The sequence below is a fragment of the Sinocyclocheilus rhinocerous genome, unplaced genomic scaffold (assembly GCF_001515625.1).
Source record: "Sinocyclocheilus rhinocerous isolate Xijiao unplaced genomic scaffold, SAMN03320098_v1.1 scaffold422, whole genome shotgun sequence".
NCBI classification, from domain to species: domain Eukaryota; kingdom Metazoa; phylum Chordata; class Actinopteri; order Cypriniformes; family Cyprinidae; genus Sinocyclocheilus; species Sinocyclocheilus rhinocerous.
This window is the reverse complement of record NW_015639767.1, coordinates 397,580-410,411: the sequence shown is the minus strand read 5'-3', so window position 1 is coordinate 410,411 and position 12,832 is coordinate 397,580. Positions and strand designations below refer to the sequence as shown.

The 12,832-nt window shown below is 35.3% G+C and overlaps 1 protein-coding gene across 3 annotated transcripts in view; it reads left to right on the top strand.

Annotated features, from left to right (window-relative positions):
- The first annotated feature begins 500 nt into the window (after positions 1–500).
- The window catches only part of slc45a4a (solute carrier family 45 member 4a), a 62,834-nt gene continuing 50,502 nt past the window's right edge, over positions 501–12,832 (top strand). For 2 of the 3 annotated variants that reach the window (XM_016567414.1, XM_016567417.1), the window contains exons 1-2: positions 501–664; positions 1,891–1,982. The gene's annotated coding sequence lies outside the window, so the exon portion shown is untranslated. The remainder of the gene's footprint in view (positions 665–1,890; positions 1,983–12,832) is intronic. The other variant, XM_016567415.1, reaches the window with a different exon arrangement.

Sequence of the window (12,832 nt, the reverse complement as noted above, 5' to 3'; positions counted from 1 at the left end):
TAAAATGTAAAAAAGCTATTTGCTGTTGCACTGTACACATACTATACAATTCAGATATATATATATATTTGTTTTGTTTTTTTTTGTTTTTTTTTTTCAATTTTCATATATGTATAAAAATATATTTCACATATTTAAAATAATGTTTCGATTTAGTTATGATTTTTGAATATTTTCAGTTTTCATTTGAACTTTAATTTCATTTTTTATTTTATGTGCTTTTGTCATTTTTATTAATTGTATTTTTTAATATTACTGCATACTTTGAATTTTAGTTCAGTTTTAGCTTTTATTTCCAATTAGTAATTTTAGTGCTTTATCTTAAACTTTTGTCAGTTAGTTGCCAAGGCGACATTTAAGGTTTTCATACATAATTACACATTCATACTTGGTTGTCTCTGTCTATGGCACTTCAACAGCAGTCAGGTGGCGTCTGACGTCGTTACCTTTAAATTCTAAACCCCGCCCACATATGCAAATGAAGCTCCATATCAGTCGACGGAAGCGGCTCGCGTCTGTCAGACAGATTTCGCCTTTAAAGGCGCATTAAAACAGCGGCTGAAGTGCAGAACCCGAGCAGAGCAGCAGCACAACAACAACACCACCACCACAAACAACAACATCTCTGACAGAGAGAAATAAACACAGAAACGCGCACGTCAGGGTGAGTGTGTTTACAGTGTTTACAATGTTGCCTTTGCGCGGCGTCGGCTTCTTTGATCGAATGATTGATGTTCTGGGGGTTCTGTGCGTGTCATCATTTACAAACGATTCTTCACGCTTCTGCAGCTCTGTTTGATCTTAGCAGCTGATTGGTCACGTAATCACTGCGGTATTTTGATTTATAAATGCTTCATAAAACGCTTCATAAATGTTCACGGATGCATTCGTTTCTATCAGCAGCTACAGGCTACATTGAGGGTTTGAATAAATGCTATTAAATGTTGGTGGTTGGTTCATCACTGGTGCAGATGATGTTGACAGTTGCTGGTGTGTGATCCATAAGTTGTTTATAATAGATGATGTGCGGATGAGTGTAGTTTTGTGAGGTTTCCCCAGGTCAGTGTTGAGTATGTGATGTGTACATGTGAACCTGCTGGTGGGCAGAGAGCTGATGGATTTCTGTTACACAACTGTGAGCTTCCTGGTGTCCCGTTCACTTTCACTGGGGGTCATGTGCACAAAATCTCACCATGAGCTTCACAAACTCTCTCTTTAGCCCTGAATTTCAGGAGAGCGATAATTGCTGTCCTTACTAACATATTAAAATGCCAAAAGCACCACAATATTACCATGTCTTCTTACCATGTTTTTGAACATTAGTCTATCTGTCCATCTGTATCCTTCAACAAACAATCATTAGACCTAAGTGTGTTTGTTGCATAAATGACTTATTTCCATTTCATATATTCATAGCATCACAAAAATAATAATTCTGCTGTTCAAACCATTTATTATGATCTTAATTCTGTGAGAAACATAACGAGATGTTAGACCGCATGTCTGAGCTTCTGTTTTGCATGTAACAAAATGAGATTTATACTACCATGCATGCTTCAAAACAGACCAAAAACACAATAAAAGTGAAATATAATGGCAAGCTATTCCTTTAAAGAGGTTGTTGCCTTTTACATATGTTTGTTTGAATATGCAAACACAATATAAAAGCCAGTGTTCAGTTGGGTGACAAGGTGTTTTTTTTTTATTTGGTGAGTTTTATGTCAGCTTGTATGCCAAGCACAATTTTCACTCCTCTCATTGAGAGTGCATTGAAGCGGCATGTAAACTGACCCTCGATAGTGTGCGATGCAAAGCAGGTGTGTGTGTCTGCTTTACTGCAGACTGCTGGTTGGTGTGCTTTACTAACCCGTGTATGGACGCTCTCCGCAGGTTCTCAGCCAGCTGTGAGACCAGACAAAAGAAACAGCGCTGCTCTCGTATGCAGTCCGACTAGATATTTATGAAGCTTTCAAGGCCTTTTGGTGAGTCACACTCGTTTTGCGCTGCTCTTGTTCTTTCTGCTGGACTGCGTTCAAACTGATATCATGTTATCCAAGTATAGTACATAAAAAAAGTGTGTTTCTATTTTTGTATCCTTGGAGTGAGTAGTGCTTCTATATGCCATGTATTTATTTATTTGCTTGTTTTTACTATTGTTGTTGTTGTTGTTTGATTTTTTTTTTCTATTTAAATATAATAATCATATTAAATAATCAAATGATATATATATATTATTGTAGGTAGAAATGTTACCTACAATAGTATATTAGCAATACTAAACATTTAATTAATAATAAAAATATAATGAATATTAATAATAATATATTTTTATTTTCTGATATTATATATCAGAATATTTTTGAATATTTTTCAGAATATTTTTAATATATATTTTAGATATTTTTGGTCAAAGCAGCTTAATTGTGGTCAGATTTGACCTGTGACGTCTCCATCTGTGTTGTGTAATCTGATCTGGTCATGTCAGTCACATCATCAGTGTGAAATTTACAGTGCAGCAGTTTGTCAAGATACAACGTTTCAATGTAGTTAAACTGCAAGCTGCCTTTTAAAGAAGTAGTTGGCTAGACTACAAGATTGATGTGATTTATTTTTTTTAAAACATACCTGTGTTTATCTGGTAAAACCCATCTGTTTTCATCGAGTGGCAGGGTTAAACTTGTGAATGGCTTTCGTGATCCGTGTGGAATATGCAGTGTAATTGGACGGGCCGCAGTGCTGGATTCTCCCAGTGTGCCTCAGGCTAGAGACCTGCATTCCCACGGGACCCGATGCAACAGAGTGCGGCGTGGGACAAGACTTGATGGGCGAGTGCGGGCAGATAGACCCTTGTGTGTGCGGGATACGGGAGAATAAAATGATTTGCGGGACTCCCGTGCGCACAAATCCTCTCATTAGAACACAAGAAGTATAGACAGTATAAAAGATTCATTGTGCGTATATTCATTGTGTTACAGCAGAGCTTTGTGAGATCGCGATGAACTGAGATGTCAGCTTTTTAGTGATTATAAAGGGAGTGCTGGTTTGCTGGTGTGGTAATATTATTTATTAATAGGGAAGGGGGGCCCAAAAATTTATTTTGCCTATATCACGATAAGAAGTAAATCCGGCCCTGCCCATACAGGGCTAGTTTTTGCTTTCAAAACTTGAATTATATTGGCATTCCGACGATAAAGCACACCATTCGACTCCTTTTCAGCACAAATGATCCCTTATATTCATTACGTCACGGATGATGTACTTAAGTGTGTAACCGTTAATGACCTGTTTCCCCAAAGCGTTTACCACTGGTCATAAAAACAGACATTTTAGCGGCATCAACTCGAATGGTATGCTTATATTTGTTCATCATAAGTTGGGATACAAGCAAGCTTTGTAACATCAAACGAACTTACACAAATCCGCTTTAAGCGAGAAGACACGGGAGGTCGTGTTATATTGCGAGTATAAGTTTATTAAAATCTTATTTTATGAATGACTGTTTGTGTTTTAGCACCATGCGAACGCCGTGTTGATCAGTCAGCATCCAGGATGTTTTAATGCATCATTTTTTTAAATGATCGTTACTTCTGTCTTCGTGAGAATTTCTCGAGGCCGTTTGGTGTTCTAAGTGGAGCAGATGAATGCAGTGTGTTATTCCTTTGATAGCAGCGACTGTTGCATAAGATCTTCTTTTTTTAGAAAAAGCCTCTCAACACTGAGGAGTTTCAGTCCGGGGTAAAGCTCTGCTCTTTCACTACTATTTTAAGTGCTCCTCAGTGAGGCATATTAAAGTCACACACAATGCCATTTGCTTTCCATCACTTTATTTCTTTTTTTGATTACAATTAATTTCACAATGATTTATATTTAAATCATTCACCTCAAGACACAGAGGTGCTAAATGTATGGCACAAGTAGTTGCACAACTGCTAGGATCGCTAGGATGTTCTGAGGGTTTTTTAGAATGTTGTTGTTGTTGTTTGTCTCTAGGGTGTTCTGGATGGTCACTAGGGTGTTCTGAGGTGGTTTTAGAATGTTGTTGTTTATCGCTAGGGTGTTCTGGATGGTCGCTAGGGTGTTCTGAGGGGGTTTTAGAATGTTGTTGTTTGTCTCTAGGGTGTTCTAGATGGTCGCTAGTTTGTTCTGAGGGGTTTTTAGAATGTTGTTTGTCGCTAGGGTGTTCTGGATGGTCACTAGGGTGTTCTGAGGGGGTTTTAGAATGTTGTTGTTTATCGCTAGGGTGTTCTGGATGGTCGCTAGGGTGTTCTGAGCGGTTTTTAGAATGTTGTTGTTTGTCGCTAGGGTGTTCTGGATGGTCGCTAGGTTGTTCTGAGGGGTTTTTAGAATGTTGTTGTTGTTGTTTGTCGCTAGGGTGTTCTGGATGGTCGCTTGGTTGTTCTGAGGGGTTTTTAGGATGTTCTGGGTGGTTGCTAGCGTGTTCACTGAAGTCTATGTGATATTTTGGTCTCCAGATATGACTCGGGTCCCCTTTCATTGCATGTCTGTGGGTGTTTTAGGCCTTGCCCTATTATTATGTCTTTGTGTTTCTCTCTGTGGGCTAGTCATAAGGTGCAAATGGAGAAGACACTCACAGATGTCACAGAATCGCATGCTGAGCGAGATTCCCCAGAGACCGCAGGAACGATCATCCTTCAGCTCTGTGGATGCTCAAGTGTTTCAATCTCCTTCATTTGTCCTTCACCTCCTCCTCTTCAGCTTAGACCAGAGTTAACCAGCTTAAACATCACATGGAGACACCGAGATTAACAAAAAGCATGTCAAAGAACACAAAATAAATACCCATGTCTAAAGCATAAAGTTTTCATCAGCTCACATTTTTACATAAACCATGAGAAACCATAAAAACGTTCAATTCGCTCCTTCATTCAAGAGCTCAGTTCACTCATGCGCATATCAGCGGCTCAACGGTCTTCAGTCCGAGTCGAACTGTTTCCTCAGTTCAGTGACTGTTGGAGGAACTGGAGCACTGAATGAGTCGGCAAAAACCATCATCATAGGATCAGATACGCCACTATTTTGACTCTTTTCGAGTCGGAGTGGCTGTCCGGCGTCTGAAAGGGAGTTTTGATTGAGTAACTTGTAGATCTGTGCTGCTCGAGCCACGAACGGTTTCATACGCTTAAGTCCAATTTGGTGAACTGGTTCAACTAGTTCACCAAAAAGAAGCAGTTCAATAGAATGATTCATTCGTGAACTGGACATCAACCCGGACGGTTTGCCTGAGGTTGATTACAGGTAATTTTTTCAAAACAGCTGCTCGAGCCACGAACGGTTTCATACGCTTAAGTCCAATTTGGTGAACTGGTTCAACTAGTTCACCAAAAAGAAGCAGTTCAATAGAATGATTCATTCGTGAACTGGATATCACCCCGGACGGTTTGCCTGAGGTTGATTACAGGTCATTTTTTCAAAACAGTTTTTTTTGCACAGACCTCAATATATCATCAGGAGCCTCTGGTATTAATTTTGTGTTGCCTGTATATGCTTTTTTTGACTCTCAAAGTGCCGATAGCCGCTGACTTGCATTTTATGAATCACCAAGGACCACAGTTTCAGCTAAAAATCTTCTTCACTGTTCAGCTGAAGACAAAAAGTCGATATCTTGGATGGCCTGAGAAGTGAGAAAATTAACAGCAGATTAAAATGTTTCGTGAACTATTGCTTTAAGTGTTTTCTAAGTATGTTAACCTGCAAAACATATTCTGACCTGTGATGCACTTAAAATACAGCAGTTTTGGATGTGACCGGACGTTCTGATGCTTGCTGACTCATTTAGCCTCCAACATTGTTCCTCCCAGGACCTGTTTTGGACGTAAAACACATTGTTTTATTTGCGGTGAGGTTGTATTAGTCAGAACAGGTTGCATGTTGACTTGGATAACTGGTTTCTCGAGTTAAGTACGGTAGTAGTAATCTTCAGTGCAAATGTCTTGTTGTTTGTTTCCTGAAGGTTGTTGAGATGTTGTGAATCTCTGACTCTCAGGTGTTGGTCTTATCGGACTGGTTTTTGTGCACTCAGTGTGAATGTTCTCTATTGTATGGTGTTTAAGCTTTTCCTGTTGTGTTTGTATGGTCGTGTCTCCACCTGTCTTTGTGCTGTGCACATCTCCAGGTGAGTTTACCATCATTGTGGGGAGAAAGTTGGCTTTTGCTCAAGAGTAACATTAACATGAGTCCCTGAGATCCAGACAGAATGTTCTGTGTTTGTGTTTGCACTCGTGTCTGTCAATCTGTCCAGGACAGTCTCAGGACGCTTGGGTCACTGCTGGTACTTTAGTTTTGTTTTTTTGGGCGCTGCACATTGTGTCTGGAATTTTTTTTTTTATTATTATTTTTATGTATTTATTTTTTTATATTTTGTTCAGTTATTTATTTGCCCTTACTTTGGTAATTTGGGTGTGTGTGTGTGTGTTAAACTAAATTAAAAATAGTGCTGTCAAACGATTAATCGCATCCAAAATAAAAGTTTGTTTACATACTGTATATATGTGTGTATACTGTGTATATTTATTATGTGTATATATAAATAGAAACACATGCATGTGTATATATTTAAGAAAAATATGTTATGTTTATATATTAAATGTATTTATATATAATATAAAATATAAGAATATGAATATATAAATGTATAAACATGTAAATATTTTCAAAATATAGACTATGTATTTATATACACATAATAAATATACACATTACACACAGGCCTACATATATTATGTAAACAAAAACTTTTATTTTGGATGCGATTAATCGCGATTAATCGTTTGACAGCACTAATTACATTTTTTTTTTTTCATTAATTGAAACAAAGCTGAAATAAATATTAGATGATAACTTACTTAACTTGAATTAGAAATATTGCCTTAATTGAAATAAAATGAGTTTGTTAAACTACTAAAATGATTCAAATCTAAACTAAAATATAAATTAAAATATATATTTAAAAAAAGCAAAAACTAATAAAAATGACAAGCACATAACAAAATGACTAAAATTAAATTTAAAACTGAAAAATATAAAAAAAGATATTCATTTTTATTTAATAATATATAATTAATATTAGATCAATATTATATTTTTATAAATATTTATAATGTAGTCATTTTAGAACTTAAACTCAATTCAAATGAGTTTAGGTTGAGGGTTTAATATAATGTTATTTTATTTAATTTCAGATTAATTTCAATTACAAAAATTTATTTTTATTTAGTTTTAGTTAACAAAACATGTGATGTGACTCAGTTGAGTTTGCCAGTTGCAAAGCTAATAGCACAATAATCTAAGGACGGGCAATGCTGAGGGTGCTCAAATATGGGCTAAAATAGTAAATTTTTAATTAATGAACTATTATTAGACATTACAATAGTGATAATTATAGATAATAAGTATACTTTTATTTCACTCATTTCTGCAGTGTTTTTTCGCTGTGCTCATTGCAGTGTTTTGCACTTCCATTCAAATAAACTATAATTGGTTGAAACTGCTTTCGCCGTCTCTGTAGGGTTTGTTTGAACATCCTCACAAAGGTTTGAAATTGATCTTTTGCACTTTTGAAGCTCCGGTCCCTGTTTAAAGACGATTAAAATATTAAATATGAATGACTGCTAATCTCACTATACTGAGCTGAGCCTGTAAAACTTAATCCTTCCAGCGATGCTGCAGCATCAAATCTGAGCATATAATGGATTGTCATTTGAGACCCTGTTCTGATGGGCTGCATGTCACTTCCTGTAATATGCACGCTCACGCTGCGTTCCTGGTATATTGCTAGTTGAAACATCTGATTTTTGACGACATTATATAGTCTGATGCTCAGAAGAATAAATTGGCAATTGACAATGCTAGCATTTGTTTTCACAGGTGCATGTTTATCAACCAAGACGTTTAAACGTGTTTTACTTCACTGTAAACATTTGCTAAAAAGGTTGCATGTTAATATAATTTAGAAGCATGAGGAATATGAATGCATTTTATTTGCCTGAGTGAATGTTATCATTAAGTGTGCACTGCTTGCAGGAAATGCGACATCAAAAGAGCAACTTCATGATGAATTTAATGTGATGTCTGTCTGCCGTCAGCTAGATCTCACACGGTGTTACATAATCTGCATTAGAAAGCTGTGAGTAAGAGTTTTCTTAACCAGAACAGATTGCATGAATTGTGAGTTATTTTAACTGGTGAGGATTTTTTCGGTCATATTCATTCTTGCATAACGCTCAACATGTGTCAGCACTCCCTGAGGGCCGGCGCTCACATAACCCTATACAAACAGAGTTAAAAAATTATGTGACTAGTTAATTTTGGGAGCTGAAACTTCCAAACAGAACATTTGAATTAACATAAATGATTCAAATCGGATCGATTAATAATTAATGCAGCTGAAAGAATAGTGCGTGCGTGCGTGCGTCTGCAGGGCTAGAGATGAATAGTTAACAAATGAATAGCTCTTGTAACTGCAGCACAGATAATGTACATAAAGAATTCTTTGTGAACTCTGAGTATCTAAGAGAGTTGAGCTGACTAATAAGCACACAACATGAAGCCTAGTGAGCATTTTAAGGTCAATAGGCATGCATTATACTGCTTACTAAATTGTCTTCCTTTTGGCCAAAAACTAAGCCAGCATCTCATATATTCTGTGCAGAGCATGCAAAATAATAGTTTATAGCTACATGCTTGGTGGGGGGAAAAATGCATTATGGTGAACTAGTCATGGCAAATGTACATGCAAAATTGTATTATCATTGAATACCGAACAAAATATTGATGCAATTTTATGTCACACTGGATTATTATTTAAAACTAAAAATACACACAAAAACAAAACAAACAAAAACATTTGACCAGGGTTATTATATTGATCTATAATTAAAGCTAAAACGATAAAATCCTTTGACACTTTAAATAAAATGAACTTTAACCAAAATAAAATATTTAAAAAACCTAAACTTATTTTATTTCAGCTTGTTGCCAGTGCAGCATTCACAATTTTCCTTTAGTTTAAGTTGATGTACTAACATAACTAAACTATATATATATATATATATATATATATATATTTATTATTTCAGCTAGTTGCCAAGGCAGTATTTCTCATTTTCTTTTAGTTTAAATTAAACTACTAAAATAACTAAAATTGAAATAAAAATTCATGAAAACTTATAGAAATATAGATATAAAAATGGCAAAACACAACAAAAATGCTAGAACTTTAATAAAAATTAAATTGATAACAAAAAATAAATAAATTCACAATATTAACAAAAGCTATAATAGTACTGTATATTGATAATACTAAAATAACACTGGTGTCACCTTGTTGGCTTCGTCAAACCTTTTGTCAAAGATCAAACTGTATTGAAATGAACTGTATGTCGAGTGTAAGCTGCTGCTTTCGAATCATTCACTTATGAGGCTCTATTTCAGTTTGAATGCCGATCAGATTGCTCGTGTTTGTTGTAGACAGCAGTGCAGTTCACTACAGAGCTGTGGTGTTTGTGATCAACTCAGTCTAGTTTTTGACTTCAGTCTTAAGCTAGAACTATATTTCTTTGCTTGGCCTTATCAGACATAAGAGGTCGACGGTGCCAAAGGCCTCACTTTCTCAGACCGGAATTTTCCATCCAGGTTCATGTGCTGTGGGAGGAGCCTTGTATTTCTGTGTTTGGAATAGCATGCTACCACACTACTCGTACTATTTCTTCAGTTTGCAGTACGTATATATTGTGCACAGTAGGCATAATATGCATGCAATATCAGAAAACTGAATGCAACTAACTAGATGCCATTTACTGAACTAAATGTGCAATTGTTGTTTGAAATATCTATAATGTGCATAGTGTTTCAAATACTTGTGAGTAGGGAGTATATTGTTGTAAAACAGCCTAACCAAGGCACGTTACCCATAATGCATTTGTTTCCAGAGAAGGTCACTGCTGTCAGCAAGAGTTTGTGATTTATGAGTCCTTGTGAGCGTGTCACATTTCTGACCTGGCTGTTTGTCTTTGGCTGCAGTTTATGGTAGAGCTGCACGATTAATTGAAATAAAACTGAAATGTGTTCATTTACACGTGTGTGGCCCACGTGTGCGTCTCACAATGTATGGTTTTGCATTCAAATGCATCTGCTTTAAGTTTGAGTTGTTTTAATGTGCACTTGTGAAACGCAACATACGCCAACCATCTTCACATACTTGTGATGAGAAACGCAACAAAGAGAAGCTTTTAAAGGGATAGTTCACCCAAAAATGAAAATTACCCCATAATTTACTCACCCTCAAGCCATCCTAGGTGTATATGACTTTCTTCTTTCAGACGAATACAATCAAACTTTATAATGGCAGTGAACAGGTGTTGATATTCAATAGTCCAATAAAGTTCATCCATCATGAAAAGTGTAATTTTCATTTTTGGGTGAACTATCCCTTTAAGAGATTCCTGTGGTTTTCCATCAAAATAAAAGTTTGATGGTTTAGCATTTGAAGAAATTTAAGACAGCCATAAATATTAGTAAATATTATAATTGTACAGTTGTAATATAAAATTCTTATTTTATTAAATATAACATTTTTCATTTTACAGTGACATTACAATAGTAATGTTTTTAATATTTAATAAATGTAATAATATTTTAATATTTAATAATTATTATTATTAGCATTTAATTGAATATGCATTTTTCATTTTACAGTGAAATTACAATGGTAATGTTTTTAATATTTAATAAATTGTATATTTTAATAATATTTAATAATTATTATTAGCATTTAATTAAATATGCATTTTTCATTTTACAGTGAAATTACAATAGTACTTTTTATATTTTTATTTAGTAATAGTAATAATAATAGTAAGATTTAGTGTTAGTATTTTTTATAGTTTTATTTTTATATTATTTTAGTTCCACTACTACTACTACTACTACTACTACTACTACTACTAATTATCATTATTACTTTTTTTTGCATCAGTAGTATTTCTTATTTAATAATTTCTTTAGTTCTTATTTAGTAATTTTTATATTTTCATTTAGTAATAATAATATGATTTATTATTATTATTATTATTATTATTATTATTATTATTATTATTATTGTTGTTGTTTTACAGCCATATTCGTATATAATCACAAAAGTTTGGCCAAATTGTGCAACCCTACAAACAAGCACAGCGAACCTGGAATTTCTATCAGGAAAAATAGTAGATTTTTTTTTTTGTTCTGGATTATTTTGTTATTATGAGTACAAATGTATGTTTTTGTGCATTTCATCCTGTAGTCCAGGAATAGCCTCAGGCTCCAGGCCTGGTCGCTGTTGCGAAGTGACACAAAATGTATGCCGAGTCACGAAATTAATCTGCACCGTTAATTCCCGTTTTATCAGTGCGAGTAAGAGAAGGAGCCAATGTTTGCTAATGCTGAGGATCACGTTCACGAACGGCCCAACCAGACCACGCGTCTGTCTACACACAACATCAACACCCTCCTGTCCCACACACCTGCCGCCCCATGTGAGGTGATGTCGTGTCATTGTGAAGGAACCACAACGTCTGTGTCTCCTCCAAAATTGCACTGCAGTTTGCCACACTCTTAAACGTAATCAATCAGGAATGGAGTGTGTCAGTGGTGGGTGGAAAACGATAAATAAAGCTCACGCTGATGCCTTGTAATGGTGTTTACTCGTCTGAGCTTTGTGTCAGAGTTGTTTGACCTTTTCAGGTAGATGACGCTCTACTAATAGTTCATGTTGGGACGTCCGTTCAGGGATGATGGTCTTATTTTAGTGCTGTAAGGCGCCTCACATCTTTCTGGGAGAGCGGAGGGCTCGTCATTAACTTGCTGTCTTGTGTTTGGGATGTTTTTGGGCATCAGCCCGTTTGGCTTGGATTCTGGTCTCCGTCTGCGCTGGCAGCCCGTGATGAGGAGAGTCTGACAGCCTGTCTTCCTTTAGGTACTCTTTTCTCGTCTTTCTTGTTGGACTGCAGGTTGTGGGAATGTGCCGCGTTTTGTGAGTTAAGTTGTATTGGTTGATTAGCACAGAAAAACGTTTTTAAAAGGCAAAAGTAGCATTTTAAAGGCAAGTATGCAGGGAAATGCAATAAGTGTAAAATATAGACAATTGTGAAAATCTAGTTTGGGTGTTTAAGACAAGTAAGAAACGTATTCTGTTGCCTCTTTGAGATGAATCGCCTGTGTTTCTCTTTGTAGTTTAAATGTGCATACAATTTGGATAAAAGCATCTGCTGAATGAATATATTACTATTAAATTCATATAAATACGCAAGCTCCTTCAGTCACTTATTTGTATAATGAATGTATAACCGGAAGACTTAAACATTATGCATGTGAAGAACATGATATTTGTGTGATGAAAGTGCTTACTGATCATGTTTGTATGAGCTTATATATCCAATGGTTCCACTCCATTACATAAAGATGATCAATTCTGTTTTCATACATCAGGCTGTGTTTATAAAACATGACAAGAAATCATTTGTAAAACAATTATGTGAATTGGTGCATTGAACTGAATGTGGCAATTTATGTAAGATTTATGTTTTATGAATGATTTGCACAAATGCTTTGGGCCTTATGCATGAAAATCGTCCATAAGCTGTTTTTTGTTTATTTGTTTGTTTGTTTTTTTAGGCAAACTGATGACTGCATTCTGAAAACACTATTTACCATAATAATATATATGAAAATTAATTAGTTAATAAATTAGTTAAATGTGAATATAAAATGTAAATATAAAAATGAGTTGAAAACTGCTGCGTAGTCTATTATTATTATTATTATTATTATTATTAGT